Source organism: Oryzias latipes, chromosome 17, assembly GCF_002234675.1.
Source record: "Oryzias latipes chromosome 17, ASM223467v1".
Classification (NCBI taxonomy): Eukaryota; Metazoa; Chordata; class Actinopteri; order Beloniformes; family Adrianichthyidae; genus Oryzias; species Oryzias latipes.
In genome coordinates, this window is record NC_019875.2 from 24,080,677 (window position 1) to 24,099,897 (window position 19,221).

The 19,221-nt window shown below is 38.9% G+C and overlaps 1 protein-coding gene across 1 annotated transcript in view; it reads right to left on the reverse strand.

The window, feature by feature from the left end:
- LOC105356240 (glypican-5-like) overlaps nucleotides 1-8,004 on the reverse strand; it is a 78,859-nt gene extending 70,855 nt beyond the window's left edge. Inside the window, exon 1 of the mRNA XM_023965014.1 lies at nucleotides 7,847-8,004. The gene's annotated coding sequence lies outside the window, so the exon portion shown is untranslated. The remainder of the gene's footprint in view (nucleotides 1-7,846) is intronic.
- Nucleotides 8,005-19,221: the final 11,217 nt, after the last annotated feature.

Genomic DNA, 19,221 nt, shown 5'->3' on the forward strand with positions numbered 1-19,221 from the left:
TGTTTATTTTTTTAATTTTCAAAATAAGTAATTTGATTTAAATAAATTAATAAATCAAATTAATAGTTTAAAGAAAGCTCTTAAACGTGTTAAGAGTGGACTGGACTGTGATTGACAGAGGAGTAGAAGTAAATGTTTTCAGATTTTCACACTACAGTAAATGCAGCAGGTGAAATCTATGGAAGCGATTTTGTAACATAATTCAAAATAAAAGTCAAAACCATAAAATGATTTTTCATTTTCAAAATGAAACTGCATTTTTTGACTCAAAATTAAAATGAAAAAGCAATCCGCCAAAATGCTTTTTCATTTTCTTCTTCAACACCGCTCATTCTGTCACTTAATTAATATAATATTATTATTTTCATTAAAATAATAATGAAAATGGTACTTGACATTTCATTTTCAAAAAGTTATCTGGTAAATGTGTAGCAAAATTCATTTAGAAATGTCTAATTTGACTGTTAAATGGATTAACAGAAATGCTTTTTCATTTTCAAAATATTACTGTATCAAATGACTCAAAATTAAAATGAAAAATCAATACTTCAAAATGCTTTTTCATTTTCTACTTAAAAACCGCTTATTCTGTGTCAAAATGTAAAAGGGAAATGCAAAGAGGGGATTGCATTTTCATTTTCACATCTACCCTGCAAACAGATGTGTTTACCGAGGCTTTTGTAGAGCTTTTCAGAATAAATAAATCTGATCTTTTAACATCATTCTATGTTGTAGTTTCCCTTTCGGCTTTTCCCATCAGGGGTCGCCACAGCGAACGAGTCGCATGGTAAACTTGGCAATGTTTTACGCCGGATGCCCTTCCTGACGCAACCCTCTCAAAGCAACTGGGCTTGGGACCGGCACAGAAGTAGAGAAGGGAAAAGGGAGCAGCCCGGAGTTGAACCCTGGTTTCACGGATGGAAGGTGCCGCAAACCAGCACGAGCTAAACCGGCTCCCTTTTTTAACATCATTCTATGTGTTGCAAATAAAATATACAGTCAATGCTTCCATGTGGTGATGAGGCTAAAAAATTGACAGCAAATTCTCCCACACGTGACAGGAGCGTCCACTTAATGAACAAATGTTTGGACAAGCATCAAGTACTGGATTTGACGCATGTCCAAAAAGAGGCAGTAAAGTCAAGTTTGACGCATGTACTAAAAGAGGCTTTTGGTGTGAACACAGCAAAATGCCAGGATAGATGGATTTGTTCAAAAGCAGTGCACTTTTCTCCCAAAAGTGCGACTTTTCTTCCTCATTATGTTTTTTTCACTCCTGTAACTTATACTCAGGTGGGACTTATTCTCCAGAAAATACGGTAATCTTTTATTGTTTTTTTATTTTTAAAAGCATAAGAGAATCACTGGAAAATCAGTGCCTTATTTCCACCACAGGGGCTCCATCATGCCACAATAGAAGCTTCAGAGGCAAGTCAGGAGAAGTCAAGAGAGCAGCCATCAGAAGGTGTAAGGGAAATGAAGTTGATGTGGGAATGGGAGTAATAAAGTGAGCGATGGGAGGAACAAAGCCAATTCCAACTCACTTTGGACTGGAATATCATGTGAGTCATAACACAGGGACTTGTGCATTACAGTGGTGATTCACATATGTGTTAAAAAATGGAGAAAACCCAGATCTTGATTTTATCCAGATTTTTTTAAGCATAGCATCTTATTGAAAGTAGGAGTGGATGGAACACAAAAAAAGAGGAATTAGCTTTACTGGAATGTATGTGAGACCGTTTCTTTTCTCCAAAACTTTGTTTATAAGCAGATGTGAATATATATTTGACAAGACTGCATGTCTGTAATTAGTCATCAGAGTAGGGTCCAGTAGAATCAGGCAGATTTAATCACCCAGCCACAATATTTGTTGCAAAGACATTTGATCTGGTAAAAAGGCCCTGGAGGACATGACTTTCTCTGATAATCAGGAAAGATCTGGATGTAAAATCCTGTGCTCAAATTAGGGTGATCTTTGTTTAATTTGCCAACAATTTTTGAATTAATGCTACATAAAATGAATACATCCAAATCAAGATAGAAATAATAGTCTTGGAATTGAAATCATCAAGGAGAAAATGCATGTTTTGTCAAATTATGACAGTCTTGGTAGCATTATAATCTCCACAGGTCCCTTAATCATTGAGGGATTGGATGTAGTGTTAGAAATTATAAATTGTGGCTAACAGTAGACCTGATGATGATTAAGGGAAAGAGATCTTTGAGGTAAAGAAGATATACGACTCTCTTTAGGGTCTCATTCCCTGGAGTGGAGTGTTGGCAGCTGGATTAACTTTGAGACACAAATGTTCCCTATGGTGTGAGTGGTAATCAGCAAGTAAGTAGTTGGCATGATGCCTGCACAGGCTCACTGTGCTCTGGTACAGCAGTCGATGCTGACAAAGCATGCTCCAAAGATGGAGACAAAAGAAGGATGGGGGGCAAAGAGCAGCTGCGTGTGGCAAATGTGGCCAAACACCTGTAGATTCAACCACCTTTAAAGGAAAACCGATATGCGCACTTCACTGAAGCATATGCAAACACACTGAAGGTTTGCTTTGATTCTAATAACCCTTTTTACAGATTTTTATTTTGTAATTTTCCAGATCAAAAGCTGAACCACTCTGGGTTCCCACATATTAGTGCAAAACGAAAAAGGCAAATATAGAAGGGATTATATCATTTCAATATGCTTTGCTTCTCCTCGACTCCCACATTCTTCATTTTTATTATTTTCTTCCGACATAACATGTTTCTAAGCTCAAGCTAATGCATCCTACTCTCATATGTCATCTCAGGGGAGTAAGAAGTGGTAGTTACAAAGCAACAACTATGCTTCAGATGCATTCAGAGACAAATGTGCAGTGCGTTTGCTTCACTATTAGGTCCATAAACACATTTCACCTCCACCCAGTGTGATTAAATAAGACGTGTGGGGACAGATTCCGGATATCCTCCCTAATTTAAGAATGAGCTCATGTTGCCTTGCAATGTCATCTTGTGTCCAAGAATCAGTCTCCAGAGCAATTGCGCTGTCGGTCAAAACATCTGCAGTAAAGAAATCCACTCAGACATGAGGTGAGGGAACAAAATGATCTAAGAGGATGGGAAAAAAGTCTCAGGCAAATCAAATAGCTACTTTGAGTCTAGAATATTAAAAATAATGACAGTCCAACAACAAAATAGGCTTTTGTCCTGTCATAAGTATTCAAACGTGCATCAGTAGATGAGCCAACACCAACCAAGCACGTTAGCGATTTTCTGATTAATATTCAAAGTGAATTTCGAGCAAGTGGCTGCAAGCTTAATAATCCATAACACTTCAAACATACCGCAAGTTTGAACAACCTGGGGGCACATCAGCGTAAAGCAGGCAAAGTTCTGATTTAACGAATCCAACATAAATCCTTCACTACTTTGCCGTTAGATGAGCAAATACAGAAGCTTTTAAAACTGTGTACCAAACAAACACACTAAGAGAAGGAACATCGCTCAAACATCAAGCTGAACTTTCTGTGTGGTGTATTAATATAATTACTGGACATGCTGGAACCTCTCCTGTCAGACTAGCATATGCAAAAGCAAAGATGGAGCTAAAAAGATTAAGCCGAAGACTTTCTTGAGTTACTAAAAGTGATTGTTGTTGCAAAAAAAAGGGGGGAAAAAATCACTCTGTGACTAAGAGTTCTTTATCACCAAGAATCTGTGATAAAGCCCCTGCCTCTTTGCTCCTTTTCCTCTTGACGGATTTAATAGACTTGAAGATTCATCATGACGTGGAGGGAGAACATTGTCTGGGTCAGGGAAGAACAGATGATGTAAGGAAGCTGGTATGTCTGAAATTGGCTGTCTGGAGGAACTTTAATGTAAAAAATAGCTTGTGTCTCCATGACAGAATTGTCCCTTTAAAAGATTGATGGAGCTAAAAGAGCTTCATTCTGTTTTTTTAAGGAGCTTTAGAGGATACAAAGTAAAAAGAAGTACTCATAGTACAATTTATCTAAAAGAAAAGATAGAAAGGGTACAAATTCATCTATAGGGTAACAACGAATATTATTTTTGGCTAAACTGTGACACCTAGAGTGATTTTTTTTTTTGACCTTGCTTCTTCTTGTCATTTTTTTATTATAACATAAGATACTCACAAAGAGCAGAAGAAAAAACATGTTTAACAATACATGTTTCAAGTTTTGTCTACAGTCTATTAAACCAGGCTGTTTGCATCCCTGAGTATAAACTAGCAGCAGCAGGTCTTCGGCTTTTCTGACAGGTGTGCATTTTGTGTGATCCTAAAGGAGCTGGGTGAGAGCTTGTCTCCTGCCACCACAGCAGCTGCCGAGTGAAGATATGAGAGTGCTGCTGCCTCATCTGAAGCGCGTTGTGGTGAACAATGGCCTTCTCAGCTATCGAGTGACACTATTGTATCCCCACACGACACACTTGTAAGAGTGAACAATCTGTTCCATACGCACATTAGCAAACAAAGTATATTTTAAAGTACGACGTCTCATGATCCAATCAGTAAATTGTAAATTCAGGATGTAATTGCTGCAGTTCTAATGAACTCCTGAGGAGCCCAGTCAAAAGAAAACCACAGAGACAGAAGATGCCAGACTCAAACCCTAATGTAGAGCATATATGACAACAAAAGCAAAAAAAAGATTACCGGTATATATATTCTGTTAAACAATTATTATGATTAATGACTCACTAATCCTTTTTTGAGTTATTTTAAAAATCGTTCCAGTGTTCTTTAAACCATCCTGTTTTAAACTGAAATCAAAAAAACCTGTTTCATTTTTTAGGACATAGTATCTTCAAAGCGACAGTTGCTCCCCCACCCCGCCCCCAAGCTTGTGGCCAACCCCCCCAGCGTATTGCCCATTTACCCCAAATTATCTTTTTTAAGCTTTATTTTCTTGTCTGCTCCTCATTTACAGTGGTTTGAATAAAAAAAATTCAGAAATGCAATTTGAAGCTTACCTTTCTTTATATATTTCCTCCATCATTGGAAAAATGACAAAGGAACATGTTAAAAACACCAAAAACACTATTTTCATTGAAGTAGGTCTTTAAGTCTTTTACATTTTTTTCTCTATGACTATTTTATCTTCTTTAAACATGACCATGTGTTTCAATGTTGTGTTAGAACAGTTAGGCATCAGTGTGTTATTTGTTTGTGTCCCACAGTAAAGGTACAAGAATATTCCCTCCCACACATCAGAAAAGTACTTCTTTCCTTTTTTCTATACCTGACTCTTGCTTTTTCTAATTGGGGTAACAGGGGTTGGGAAGTCGAGCTTTATATCAGAAATGAAAGTATGTACAATCTTTTATAAACAACTTATCTGTTTCTATGATAACTGGAGGGGGGGTCTTAATTGGAAGATACACTCTTAAAACATTTGGGTTAATTAACCCAATTCTTGGGTTAGACATGCTGTGACAAATTTGGTTACTTTTTGGAACAAAACTAATTTTTTGAGTTATAATGGTTTTATTTTAACAAAAAGTATCTTAAAGACAACCCAGCTTGGGTTATTGTTTTAACTTAGGAGTTTTCAGTGTGTAGTTGGACTCAGCAAAACTCTCATTTTACTTTGTTTGGTCCAACTGTCAATTTTCAGAATGTTGAGTTGAGTGGAATAAACTTCAGTCAATATCCCTGAAGTACTGCTTTGCTCTTGCTAGACAGAATCCTATGGTTGATGTCACTAAACTCAATTTCAGTTTAGAATTTTGAGAGTAATAAAAATATGGAAAGTCAGTAATTATGGACCCCATCCATAATAGTAATGTGAGGTAATTGAGAGTTTCCTTGAACTTACAAAAGTTGACCAATCGTATTTTATGAATGAGGTAAGCAGCTAAATACCTAGCCAAAGAAAAAAAAATAGGCAAAGACTTAACCTGCTTTTGGCATGCATGACAGCAGCAGGGCAAGAATCAATTCTGCATTCTTTTGGTATTGATGCTATGTTGACACGTTAGTATAAACGCTCTAATCTATTAATTTAGTATCAAGTTCTTTCATCAAGGAAGCGTAGTATCGATGTTGTCAGTATGGGATCACACCAACGGCGTGGCAACTCCCACACATGACAAAGCACAGTAGGACCTACATAAAGCTGTCAAAATAAGGACAGTCCAACAAAAACAGTCATGCATGCAGACAGCCCCCCCCAAAACAAGCACACAAAGGAACAACTACGCACACACAAATAACCCTCATTCTTTTGGGCATGTCTCTTTGGCTAACTACCCTCACTAATTAGCCAGAGTGAACAAAGTTCAAACCAGTACAAATGACACACCCTGTTACTGGACATTTTGTTTTATAGCTGCATACATGACATAAACATGAATCAGTTAAAGAACACTGTATCAGTGGATTAAATAGAAATTAAATGTATTATATGGCAAAAGGATACCAAAGTTCCTGACAGCTGGTTGTGTGGGAAACAGCTGATGCAATAGATAGAGACAGATCAACACAGGCAAGGAATGAGATCCAGTCTTTTTTTTTCCAAGTTGTTTTGTTTGTCCTTTCATGTGTAAATAACATTACTAATGCCAAAATTCTATTCTCATTACTCCACATAATGTATGAACTACTTGTTACTTTAAATTCCTCTCTAGGTAGTCAGACACACTGAGACTGTCCTCAGAAAGCCTTAAAGCGAAGGCTGGTGACATCATCATTTTCAGCGCCATTGTGCTACAGTTTCTACTGTTGCTCCATAGCAATTTTCCATTTTGGCCTTTTCTGGACATGTGTTGTACCTGACGGTCATTGTTCCGACAGCCTCAGACATGAGGTAAGATGGGAAAGATCCTAATGATGATGAAAAGGACAAACACCAGAAACCCTGTTCAGTGTAACTTCATGCTGCTTGTTTGTAAAATAGCTGTCAGACGGACTGAACCCTTGTGTTTTTCAAACAGTTTTACTCACTTTTAACTCTTTTTTTTCTGCTTGACATTAACATACCCTTTTAATTTTATAAACAATACAGACACAACTGAAATAGTTTCCATCACAGTAATGACTCAAAAATGAGCTTTTCAGTACTTTAATTTGCTTTTTTTTCACATTTTCCATTTATTTCTCTGTTGTACAAGAAAATGCAGAATTTGTACATTACCTATTAGAAAAACCTAAACGTAAACTGTGTTTTACATTCTATCTTGTTCTAAAACTTGCAGAAGTGCTTATAAAAGCCAGAGCAGCTCCCTTTAAAAGGTGTGATTTTTTTTGTCAATAAAGTTTACATCAAAGTGTATCCAAAAGTTAAACTTAAGGCATTTTGATAAATAGGATTTCTCGATTCAGTTATAAATGATACGAGGCCTTAGAACAACAAATAAACACAAAACATTATAAATATTGACCAAACCATATAACGAACCCTCTGAACATACACAACCATAACTTTTTGCTATCTTGAATGCTAAAGAGACTTGTGTGTCCTCTTTTACCCTTCTGTCCTCTGTGACCCTTCTTCAAATGCTACTGCCAAACCCACAGAGGAAAGAAGGGCATGCTCAATTTTGAGCTGTTTTTACCTCAATGCCAGCTACCATGGTTCCATGGAACCATTTTTTAAACCAAATAATTAAAAACAATTGCAAGAATGGAAATATAGACAAAAATATAGATCTTTTTTTCATTGGTCTAGAATAAAAGCTGAGGCTGTGGGGTATTCTCTTGCTTCAGTCAGTGACAGCACCACATGTCAAAAATTACTTCATGGCAACCCATTGAACCACAGCTTGTCTCTCAACAACTCTGAGTCTCAAGGCCGTCCAAGCCTTGCTTGACCCTCACGGTCGAAAAACTTACCCTGGAAGGCATGTGCGTGTGTGGAGAAGAGGTGCTTAAGCTCAGAGCTGTAAGACTGAACGTTCTGAAGAGTTTCTCTTTTAACAGCAACTTGGTAACTCTCCTCCGTCTTTCGGGTGCAGCAGGATGGACCTTTGTGCTTACAAATCAGCAGATCCACATCTAGAAAAATAAAGCAGAAATGCAAATATTGATTACTTTTTCATATGTTTCCTATTCTGTATTTAAAATTATAATTCAAACATCAAAAAGACTAAAAACATTGGTTAGCCTCAGTTTAAAACTATCTTTCTGTCATTGATTTAGTTCAGATATTCAATGGAGTGTCTCCCCTGTGACTGGAAGGTTGTGGGTTCCAATCCAGGCTGAGTCATATCAAAGACTTTAAAAATTGGACCCAATGCCTCCCTGCTTGACACTCAGCATTAAGGGGTTGGATGGGGGGTTAAACCACCAAATGGTTACCAAACACGGGTCTGTCTGCGGGTCACCGCTCCCCCAGGGGGGTTGGGTTAAATGCGGAGAACAAATGTCATACAAATGGGACTTTAACTTTATACCGGGACTAAAATTATACTTTTATGACACAAAACTTAACTCCATCTACGCCATCCCCTACATCAGTGGTCCCCAACCTTTTTAGGCCACAGCTTTCATGTCAGACAATATTTTCACAGACCTGCCTGGAACTTATTTTTTTAGCTTCCAGCTTTCCTTAATTTTTTAGGGTAAAGTTTATTTCCAGGCTCTGTAAAATATCTGCAGATGATTTAACTTTATTTGTTTTCATGTAAAAACCATTAAAATGCAATTTAGATGTTCACTTGAGCCAAAAAATTTAGATTCCAACTTCAGCCTCGTAATAATAATAATAATATTAATAATAAAGAAACTCTCACTAAAACTAGTGTTTTCTAAATATAATGATAAATGTGAATCCCCTGTTTGAGCAACTTTATTAGCAGCATCCTCATAACACTAGGCAACCAGTTGCTGAGTATTATGCAACATTATTATTATGGTCTGCAGGAATAGCTAAAGTCATGTTTAAAGTAAAGTCTCCTGATTTTGTGTGCTTATTGCAGGTTTATTTTATTTCTTCATTCGAAAGCTCTTCTTCTGTTTCCTCACTAGATCTTTTCTGCCGAAAGAAACTTTCCAAATATGTTTGTTTTTTATGAACTTTGCCAGCTTGGGGATTTAAGTAAGTAGCGGATGTAGTTTCGACACATGACCGAGCGACTTGACATCCGTCTAGAATGAGTCAAATGTGGTAGAGAGAATCCAGTAGTTTTCCTGTGAATATATATATATATATTCCCAGGGTCATTTCTCAACCCCAACAGCCCAATGAGATAACTCATTTTACTAGAGGACGAGCTGGACGGGGGTGGCTGTGGGCAGGTGCTGTAACCAGAGCTTAATGCAGGGCTTCAGGGCAGACCACAACACCAGCGCCCCACCATCCAAATCCTTCCATGTAACACAATAGGGTTGCATTCTGGATGCATCTTTTCACTTTCTGCTCTCTCTGTGCTATTTGCCTGGCATATCCTTGTGAGGCCTGGTGTCTTTTAATTACTCAGTGAGGCTCTTTTTGTTTCCACTCCAGAGCCAGATCAATGAAGTCATAACTGGCTGTCCTGCAACTTCCACTCCACCGTCTTATCTTTTTTTTTCCTCCACTCCCTGCTTTCCTGCTGGGTCTTATGCCTATCAGCATGCCTCTGAACTTTTAAAATCATCCATGTCTTTTTTGAATTTGAACATGAAGAAATCTTATAAAATGTTTGTACATATTGTCTTTCACCAATTCAACCACTGTCTCTGTTTGCTAAGTAAACTTGAAGGACTTGTGTTTCTGTCAGTCAGTAACTGAGACCTTTCAACAACAGCCGATCATAAAACATTATGCGTAACAAGGTCTGCGTTAAAGCCTCAAGTTAACTTATGAAAGATTTTCTTCTTGTGATTAGATCTAAATATAAGATTATAATTAAAATATTTGGAAAATGTCATTTTTACCCACAGCTACTTTGGGGCAGATCATACTGTACGTCAGTCGAATTCTTGTTCTAAAACATGCTTGTACAGGGTGTCTGTCTTCTTTCTCATTAGGCCCCTGACCCCATTCTCCCAACGAGCAGACGCTTTCTCTCCTTTTTGTTTGTTGGTTATGTACAACACGAAAGCAATACCCAGGGACTCGCGGAATCTGGCCTGGCCCCTCCATCCCTTGCGAGTAGCTGCATGGAGTAAGTGATACCCAGAAAGATTTTGGTTACTAAAGCCACCACCGCAGTCAGACTGCCCATGTCCCAAATATACCAGTGCAGTCATTGGAAGCCATACCACTGCTAAAGAGTCAGCTGAGTTTGCTGACGTTCATCATTCTCTCGTCACTTGAAGGAAATAAAGGCAATGTTTATTAACCGTCTGGAATTTTCAGATCATACAAAACGAGAAATGTCTTTTGCTTATCCTGCTGATACATAAAATAAATAACAAAAAATCTCGACATACTCTTAACCTTTTTTAGTTAAAAGTGCAGTAGACACATTTGGCAGTGGTATGTGCATTGAAAAATTGCCTGCATTTGATTTGCAAAGTTAGTCAAGCTCTGTCAAACTGCTTGGGGATTAAGACTCCACACAGTTTTCAAGATATGCCTCAAGAGTTTGACTGAATGAGTTTGGAAGAGTTTCTGACTTGAATAGAACATTCCTTCACATTTTTTGGCTTCGATTTTGTTATTTTGGAAAGCGAGCTACATATCATCGGAGATCCCATGGTACACTTAACTATATGAATGTCACTTTAGACTTATTGAAAACCTGTGGCAGCAGAGGTATGCTCAAATGGACTTGTCTTCAGGCTTAACTCCTCCACTCTGAACTGGTGAAACCAGTACAGTAAATAATTAGAATATATTTTATCCTATGTTATTTCTGTTTTGCTTCCTACTTCCTTCAAATTACACTAAGGTGTATATTTTTAATACTCAAGTACTTTTAAGGAGTGTAAAACTGCCCTATACCTAGGGATAAAATTAATCTCTATTGAATATCTTCACTGGGAATAGAAAACTTATAAAATAATTTCCACCAGGAAAAGATACATTTAATTTGTACGGAAGCTCTGAGCTGCCACTGCGAAAAATATCTATTTTTCGCAGTGGCAGCTCAGAGCTTCCGTAAATTTGCATATATTGATAAAATGGGTAAAATTTTCCCAAAAAATGAAAAATGTTCAAAAAATTTACTCATTTTGTTTATAATGTATCTTCCAAATCAGTGTGAACACGTTTTTTTTAAATAATTTTTTCAACAAACTCATTTCAGCTATAAATAATTTCATAAAAACTGGTCAAAAGGCTGCTGATTATGTTTTCCAAAGAAAATATGATTAATAATAATGAGTACTCATAAATAATGAGTACTATGAGCACATCTATCAGAAGTTAACAAAGCGTATTTATTGATAAAATTTGATTCTTTATTTTTCTTTTATAGAACCATGTTCTAACAATTTTTTCTTTACAATGAGGTAAAATCTTGAAAGTCCAAAGATGTTCTTTGATACAATGTCATCATTAGGTCAAAGAAATGACAATTTGGTAAAAGTATCACTGAGAAAATTAACATTTCTAAGCATCAAAATTACAATCTGCAATTCTTAATGGTGGCTAAAATTAACTAAAAAACAAATACTTGAATGTAATAAAGTCACCCTGAATCACCTACTGCAAAAACAGGCTCCTAAGGAAGAAATAAGTCAAAATAATATTTCCCCATTGACAAGATTTTCTTAAAATAAGCAAAAGAGAAGCTGCTAATAAGGCAAGAAAAATGGTCTTACCAAGAAGGCTTATTTTAAGAAAAAAAAAGTCTAGCCACTAAGACATGCTTTCTCAAACTAACTTTATGTTTTTATTGAAAAACTTTCCTGATAAGATCATTTTTATTGTAAGACAGAAAATAATACAAGTATTTCTTGAAAGGAGGTTTACTTTCTTGAGAGTCAGTTTTTGCAGTGCAGTACAGAAAGTTAAGAACCGTTGCAAATCCATCAAATGGACAGCAAACAAAAATACATTAAAGTCTTAGGAAGTATCTTTTTACAATCAACTAAAAATTCATCACTTTGACTCAAAAGTTGCACATTTTCAGTTAAATTTGTTACCTTCCATTCCCAAAGAACAGCAGTTCTTGATCTCAGATCAGCAGCAGTTTGTGTCAGTTCATGATAAAGAAAATCTGAATTGTTGCCCGGAGAGCTTGCATGCATTAAATCTGTAATGTGCTTGCACCTCAATCTTTGCTTTTTTTATTTTGTTGTGTACAATGAAGTATTGAAAAGAATTGTAAAAACAGTGCACAAGTTGCTTAAAAACATAATTTATTCTTATGTTTTTTTGACAGACTGCAAAATAATAATAAACATCTCCACATGATAAACTCACTAACGAAAGGAATTCAGAATCTGATGCTGTCGATGCCACTAATTCTGCCCAGAAAACTTTAACGCACTCCAGATTGTAAATTAGCCTTGTGTTCTAATTCCCCAAATTGTCCTCAGGTGACAAATACCTCTCTGGCTGTTCTGAAGTTAATTTTAAGGGGCCTTAGCTTCATGGGCACATTTCCTTTGGCAACACCTCACTGCCAACCATTAAACAAGTTAAGAACATTAAAGTGGAAAACTCAGAGCCACACATACCATGAGGTACAACCTACACAGAAAACCCTGTAGTTACAAATCCAATCACAACTAGCTATCCTAAACCTTTAAAACAGATTATGGTGGTTGTGCTTTTACAGGTGAGCAATAAAGGTTTACTAATGTCGCTGTCTTAATATTTTCCAGAGAACTAGAATAACTTTGTCAGACACAAGTCATTGAATTCACCCACCCGTCAGCAGGCCGTGGAAATCAGTTTTCTTTGAAGTTCTGGGATCCTTTAAACTTACAGGATATTTACTCTCTATATATATTTGCTGTGCTTTGGACAGACCATCGTGAATAAAAACACTTCTCAAAAGGCTCTTTGCCATGTACCTGCATTTTTTGGACTACCTTGAAGCTCAAATGGAATGTTTGGCTTCCTCCCATCCCTTGCTGGAACGGTCTGCAGCCATTGGCACAGGGTCCAAAGCCACACCAGAGGGCAGGGGTTGCACGGTCAGAGTATAAAGAGAGATTTAAGGCTGGTGTGCAGATAGATGCAGCTGCTGAAGCAGCATTTTATCAGATTGGTCTAGTCAAAGACTTCAACAGTGTTTTAGTTATTATTTAATACCATCTGTTGAACATGTGCCTTAGATGTAGCTCCCACGATTCTATTCCAACAGCAACAATAATCAAGTCTCCAAAATATATTGTTTTAGAAATACAGATAATATTCGTCAGTGTCATTAAAAACTGTTGACACAAACAGAAGCAAGGAGAGCTACACAGAGCCAAGCCGACCTCAAAGTTACACTTATTTATGACAGATGCTGTGTAAAAACAACCTGCCTGCTTCCCTTTTCTCTAAACAAATACATTTCTTTAAAAGTCAATTATATAAATCACCAAATTATGTGCTTGACAAACGACCAAGAGTGTGTTTTTTAAGAGCATGTGGAGAAGGTCAGCTTTATGTATGAGGTGCCTCAGTGAGACCAGCCAAGTTAAAAAGGGAATCAAAATAATTGTAGCCAATCAAAGACGATGGTGAGCTTTAAAAGCTTGCCAAGGCCGTTGACACTAACTGGTTACGGATGTGGCAACATGTGATCACCCACTGAGCTGCCATTCCACTGCTATTAACACATGACCCTGCATGTGCTGAATAAAGATATAAAACACTTTATTTTGCTCTTAAATTGGTAATGACTCATAAAATAGCGGACTTTAAAAAAAAAAGGAAAAATCCAGCAAAGTTTTTGTAATTTATTAAACATGAGTTAGAGTTTAAATGTGAGCTAACAGACGGACTGATCCCATCTCAAACCATCATCTCCAATCACCCTTCTTTTCTTCAGTGTAATGTGTCTGTTGACATTGGTGTCTTGCTGTTCTTTCCACAAAATCTCCAGAGGGAAGATAATAGCAATCTGCTGGTTATCACAAGATGTACATTTGGCTCTGCTGCACCAGAGAGGCCATAAATCACACTAGAGTCAACTTTCTGTCATTTATTATTGAACTTATGCTGGTGATGAAACTGCAGTGGAGATAATGACAAAGTTTTTAAATAGTAGACTAAATATTTTACCTATGAATAGCACAAAGTCAAACAAGATAGTTTAGTAATGGTACAAAACATCCATATTCAGTTAAGTTGAAACTCCTCCCAGACATGGCGGGCATTCAATTCAAATTAGATTATTTATGAGGCACCAAAATGCCAAGAGGTAATCTCAAAACACTACAGATCAGAGAAGTTATTAGGTAAAAACCTTATTTGTACCACAAATAACAGCTGCTGAACTTTTAGTGTAAATGTTACCAAAAGGAGATTTTAAGAGTTGCAACAAAAACTAATATAATTAAAGCTACAAGTAGCATTTAGCGGGCCCGAGCACGTGCGACCGCATGGCACGAGCGACCGCCCCGTGAGCAACGCCCTGCTCGAGCCATTCTCGTCGTTTTTTCTTGTCCATTCTGGAGCTCCAAGCTATTGTTAATACGACAGCAGCCTGGGGGGGGGGGGGGGGGGGCTGTAATCTGTTGCCTTAAGGGACAAAGACTTTTGCATATAGCATGAAAAAAATTCAAGCATTGATGATAATTGCTATCACTGTCCCTAAGGATGAGAACAATAGAACTCATTCAATTTCCACTACAATGTCTAGATGAGTGTCAGCTATGTCTGATAACTTGGCCAATTAGGTGGACCGGGATCTTGCAAAGTGCAGGTGGTTAACGTCCAGTGTGATGAGTCTGTGGACGGCAACAGTACAGCATAGCTTTTGGTTTCCACAAGAGAAGAACTCCTGACACATCTGCCCTAACAGACAACTACAAGAGGAGTTGAAATGTATAACACGGTGAAGGAGTTTTTGTGCAGAAAAAGGTACAATTAGAAAAGCTGGTAGCCATACCTGCAGACGGGGCTCCTGCTATGATCAATAGACAAACAGGTTTCATCACTCACTGTAAAGCTGACCCAGACTTTCCAAAATGTCTGCATTACTGCTGTGTCATTCACCAGCAGGCCTTATGTGCAGAAGTGATTGGCTCTGGACATATAATGACTCTTATTCTGAAAATCGTAAACAACCTCAGCTGCAAAGCAAAACAGCACAGGATTTTTAAGGTGCTATTGGAGGAGATGTCTGTTGAATATGGTGAATATGAACATTGTGAATCTGAACTTGCATTCTTGACTGACATTACTGGAAAACTAAACCACTTGATCTGCGAGCTGCAAGACAATGGCAAAACTATTTTTTTTTGACCAGCCTGCCTGAGCCAGTGTTTTTCTTGTGGGGATCTTTTCTGCCAGGGCTTGTCAGCTTGGTCAGTGGATGTTGCTGCAGTTGTCTCCCTTGCTGGGACAGCTGGAGTTAAACACAGCAGCTCACGGCTCTGAAGTGGACCCCGTTGCTGTCCCAGTCTGGATGGGCACTGTGGCGATGTTCCAATGGCCAGGCTGGCTCCTGGTATAAAGAGATTCCCAAATACCATTTCCTAACCGCAGAGCCAAGGATGTGTTTACATGTTTAGGTCAAAAATGTGATGGACAGCTTCATGTTGTCTAAACATGCCACCCTGTTATTAATCCAGTTGATATGGTTCTCCATCTGTGTCTAGGTGATAGAAAAGCATTTTTTTTTATATTTAGAGCTCTAAGCAAACAAACAGTTGTCTATATAAAAGAGCTTTTACAATTGTGCACTTTTAGCAGGTCTCTGAGTTCATGTGACCAATGTATGGTGGATTTTCACAGACCTTGTTTAAAACTGAAGGTGAGAGAGACTTAGAGAAATGGCTTCATTGTTCTGGAGTACTTTGTTTCATCCACAGAAGAGTAGAATTGGTGATTGATTTTGAAAAGCTGCTGAAAAAAGTATCTTTTTCAAATTGCAATTTCTAACTTGGGTTTTACATTTTGTGTTCCATTTTTTGTGCTTTATTTGGGAAGCATTTGTTATTTGTTTGGTGTTTTTAAGGTTCTGCAAATATACACATCATTTTTTAGAGACATTTGTTATCAGTTGTGTTTGTTGATTTGTAGTTTAATTTCATTGGATGTATAGATGTCGTGTGGGGGGGAGGCTCGAGAGCAGGTAGGACCCAGGCGCAGAGACGGGAGGCAAACGGGTTCAGGGCAAGTGGGTTTATTTAACTAACAAAAAGCGCTGCAGAGCAGGATGACAAAACTAAAAACAAAAACTTACTGTGGCATGGCAAGGGACATGGACGCCAGACAAGAAGACGTGATCAACATGAGCAGAAGTTAATGGACCAGCACAGGAGGAAGGGAGAGACAAGACTTATATACAGACAGGGCAGACAAGACACAGGTGAACACGATTAGGGCAGATGGGGACCAAAGGAAGTAAAACTCAAAAACATGACAAGACAGGAAACCTTTCAAAATAAAACAGGAAACAGAACCAAACAAGACAGAACAAGAACTAAAGCGAAAAAAAAGACAACAAACTGAAACCATGACAATAGAAAGGAAAAGAAGTTCAAACATTGATTATAAAAAAGGATATAAGAGATAAAAAAAAAGAAAAAGGAAAAGAAAAAAGATAAAATATTGATTTAATTGCATTTTGAATGAATAAAAAACAATGATTAATAGAATCAGAAATCAGAAAAAGTTTTATTGCCAGGTTCAGTAGAGCGCACTTTACAAAACGAGGAATTTGACTTGGTGTATAGTGCAATTAAGAATAAGTTAAAAATTAAGTTAACAACAACAACACACTATATACAGTAGAGTAAGGTGAATTAAAGTGGGAGCACAGATGGGCTGGGATGGTGGGGCCTGTAAGTGGCACCGACAGTCCTTTGGTGGGCGGGGGGGGGGGGGGGGGGGGTCACCTGGGGGAGTTGGGGTACTGTTCAGCAGGCTGACTGCAGTGGGGAAGAAGCTGTTCTTGTGGCGCGAGGTCCTGGTCCTGATGGACCGGAGCCTCTTGCCAGAAGGGAGGGGCCGAAAGAGATTATGTCCTGGATGAGAGGGGTTGGCTACAATCCTGGCTGCCCGCCTCCAGGTCCTGGAGATGTGCAGCTCCTGGAGAGACGGGAGGTGGCAGCCGATCACCTTCTCTGCTGAGTGGATGACGCGTTGCAGCTTGGCCTTGTCTCTGGCCGTGGCCGCAGCGAACCAGACTGTGATGGAGGACGTGAGGGTGGATTCGATGATGGCGGTGTAAAAGTCTACCAGCATCTTTTCAGGGAGGTGAAACTTCTTCAGCTGCCTCAGGAAGTACATCCTCTGCTGGACCTTCTTAGTGATGGAACTGATGTTCTGCTCCCACTTGAGGTCCTGGCTGATGATGGTTCCCAGGAAGCAGAAGGACTCCACAGAGGTCACCGGGGAGTCACAGAGGATGACAGGGGGGAGGGGGGCTGGGGCCTTCCTGAAGTCCACTGTCATCTCCACTGTCTTCAGAGCATTAAGCTCCAGGTTGTTAGCGCTGCACTATGACACCAGCCTGGCTATTTCACTCCTGTAGGCCGACTCATCTCCGTCAGAGATGAGGCCGATGAGTGTGGTGTCGTCAGCAAACTTCAGGAGTTTGACAGACAGGTGACCAGCTGTGCAGCTGTTTGTGTACAGGGAGAGTAACAGGGGTGAAAGGACACAGCCCTGGGGGGATCCGGTGCTTGTGGTCCGAGTATCTGAGACGAGCTTCCCCAGCCTCACATACTGCTGTCTGTCCGTCAGGAAGTCTGTGATCCACCTGCAGGTGGAGTCAGGCACATTCATCTTGGAGAGTTTTTAATACTAAGTCTAGACAGATTTAACACAGGTTTTTGGATGAAAAAGGATTTTTTATAAATCATCTGTTACACTTTTAAGTCTGAAAAAAATATGGAAGGCAGCAAACACAGATCCCTACCGTTTTTAATTTTTTTGTGCTGATATTTGAAAGATAAGTTATGCAAAAAAATAGGTGTTTGCAGTTTTGCCTAAAAAGACGTTTTCGGACCTTTTTGGATCAAATGTTGTCTAAAAGTTCACCTGTAACTTCAATCATTCTGAATTTTTTTAGGAAAACTAAACCACTTCAACTGTGATCTGCAAGGCAATGGTAAAACTATATTTTTTATGGAACAGCCTGCAGTGTTTCTTGTGGGGATCTTTTCTGCCAGGGCTTGCCGGCTTGGTCGGTGGTTGTTGCTGTTACCAATCCAGTTGATATGGTTCTCCATCTGTGTCTAAGTGATATAATCAGAATCAGAATCGTTTATTGTCATTGTACATGGGGATACAATGAAATTGCAGCAGCCTTGGAGTGAAGGAGTTACATAAAATAAAAATAAAAATAGAATAGAAAAAGAAATACTGTATTTACAACTCTTAACAAAAAATGAACAATATGGACAGAAACTGTTAAATATTAAATATTTGTGAATAAAATAGAATGGAATTACATGAGTTGCTGTGAGCACAGCTTAATAAATATCAAGTTATTGCACAGTGACCCGGTTAGACAGTCAGGATATTGCACGCATTGTAGTAAAATTAGAGTGAGGTGTGGTTGGTGGACGTATGTGCATTCCGTATGATAATTGCCTGTGGAAAAAAGCTGTTTCTTAGTCTGTTTGTCCTGGTTCTGATGGACCTGTACCTCCTTCCAGAGGGCAGCAGTTCAAACAGAGGGAAAGCAGAATGGGTGGAGTTAGTGGTGATGCTAGTCACTCTGCTGAGGCAGCGAGACTGGTAAATGTCCTTCAGTGAGGGGAGGGGGCAGCCGATGATCCTCTGCGCTGTCTTTACCACTCTCTGGAGACTCTGCCGTTCTGCTTCAGTGCAGTGGGAAAACCACACTTTGATGCCATAGGACAGAATGCTCTCAATGGTTGAGCGGTAGAACGTTACCAGCAGCTCCTGGCTGACGTCGTTCCTCCTAAGTTTTCTCAGGAAGTGCAGGCGTTGCTGGGCCTTCCTGATGACAGTCATGGTGTTGTTAGACCATGTGAGGTCAGCAGAGATGGTGGTGCCCAGGAGGGTGAAGCTGTGGACCCTCTCCACACAGTTTCCATCGATGTAGAGTGGGGGTGGATCTGTTCTGTTTTTTCTGAAGTCCAGGATGATCTCCTTGGTCCTGGTGGTGTTCAGGATGAGGTTATTAGCCTGACACCACCTTGAGAGTTTCAGGACTTCGTCTCTGTAGGCCGTCTCGTCGTCCCCAGAGATCAGCCCC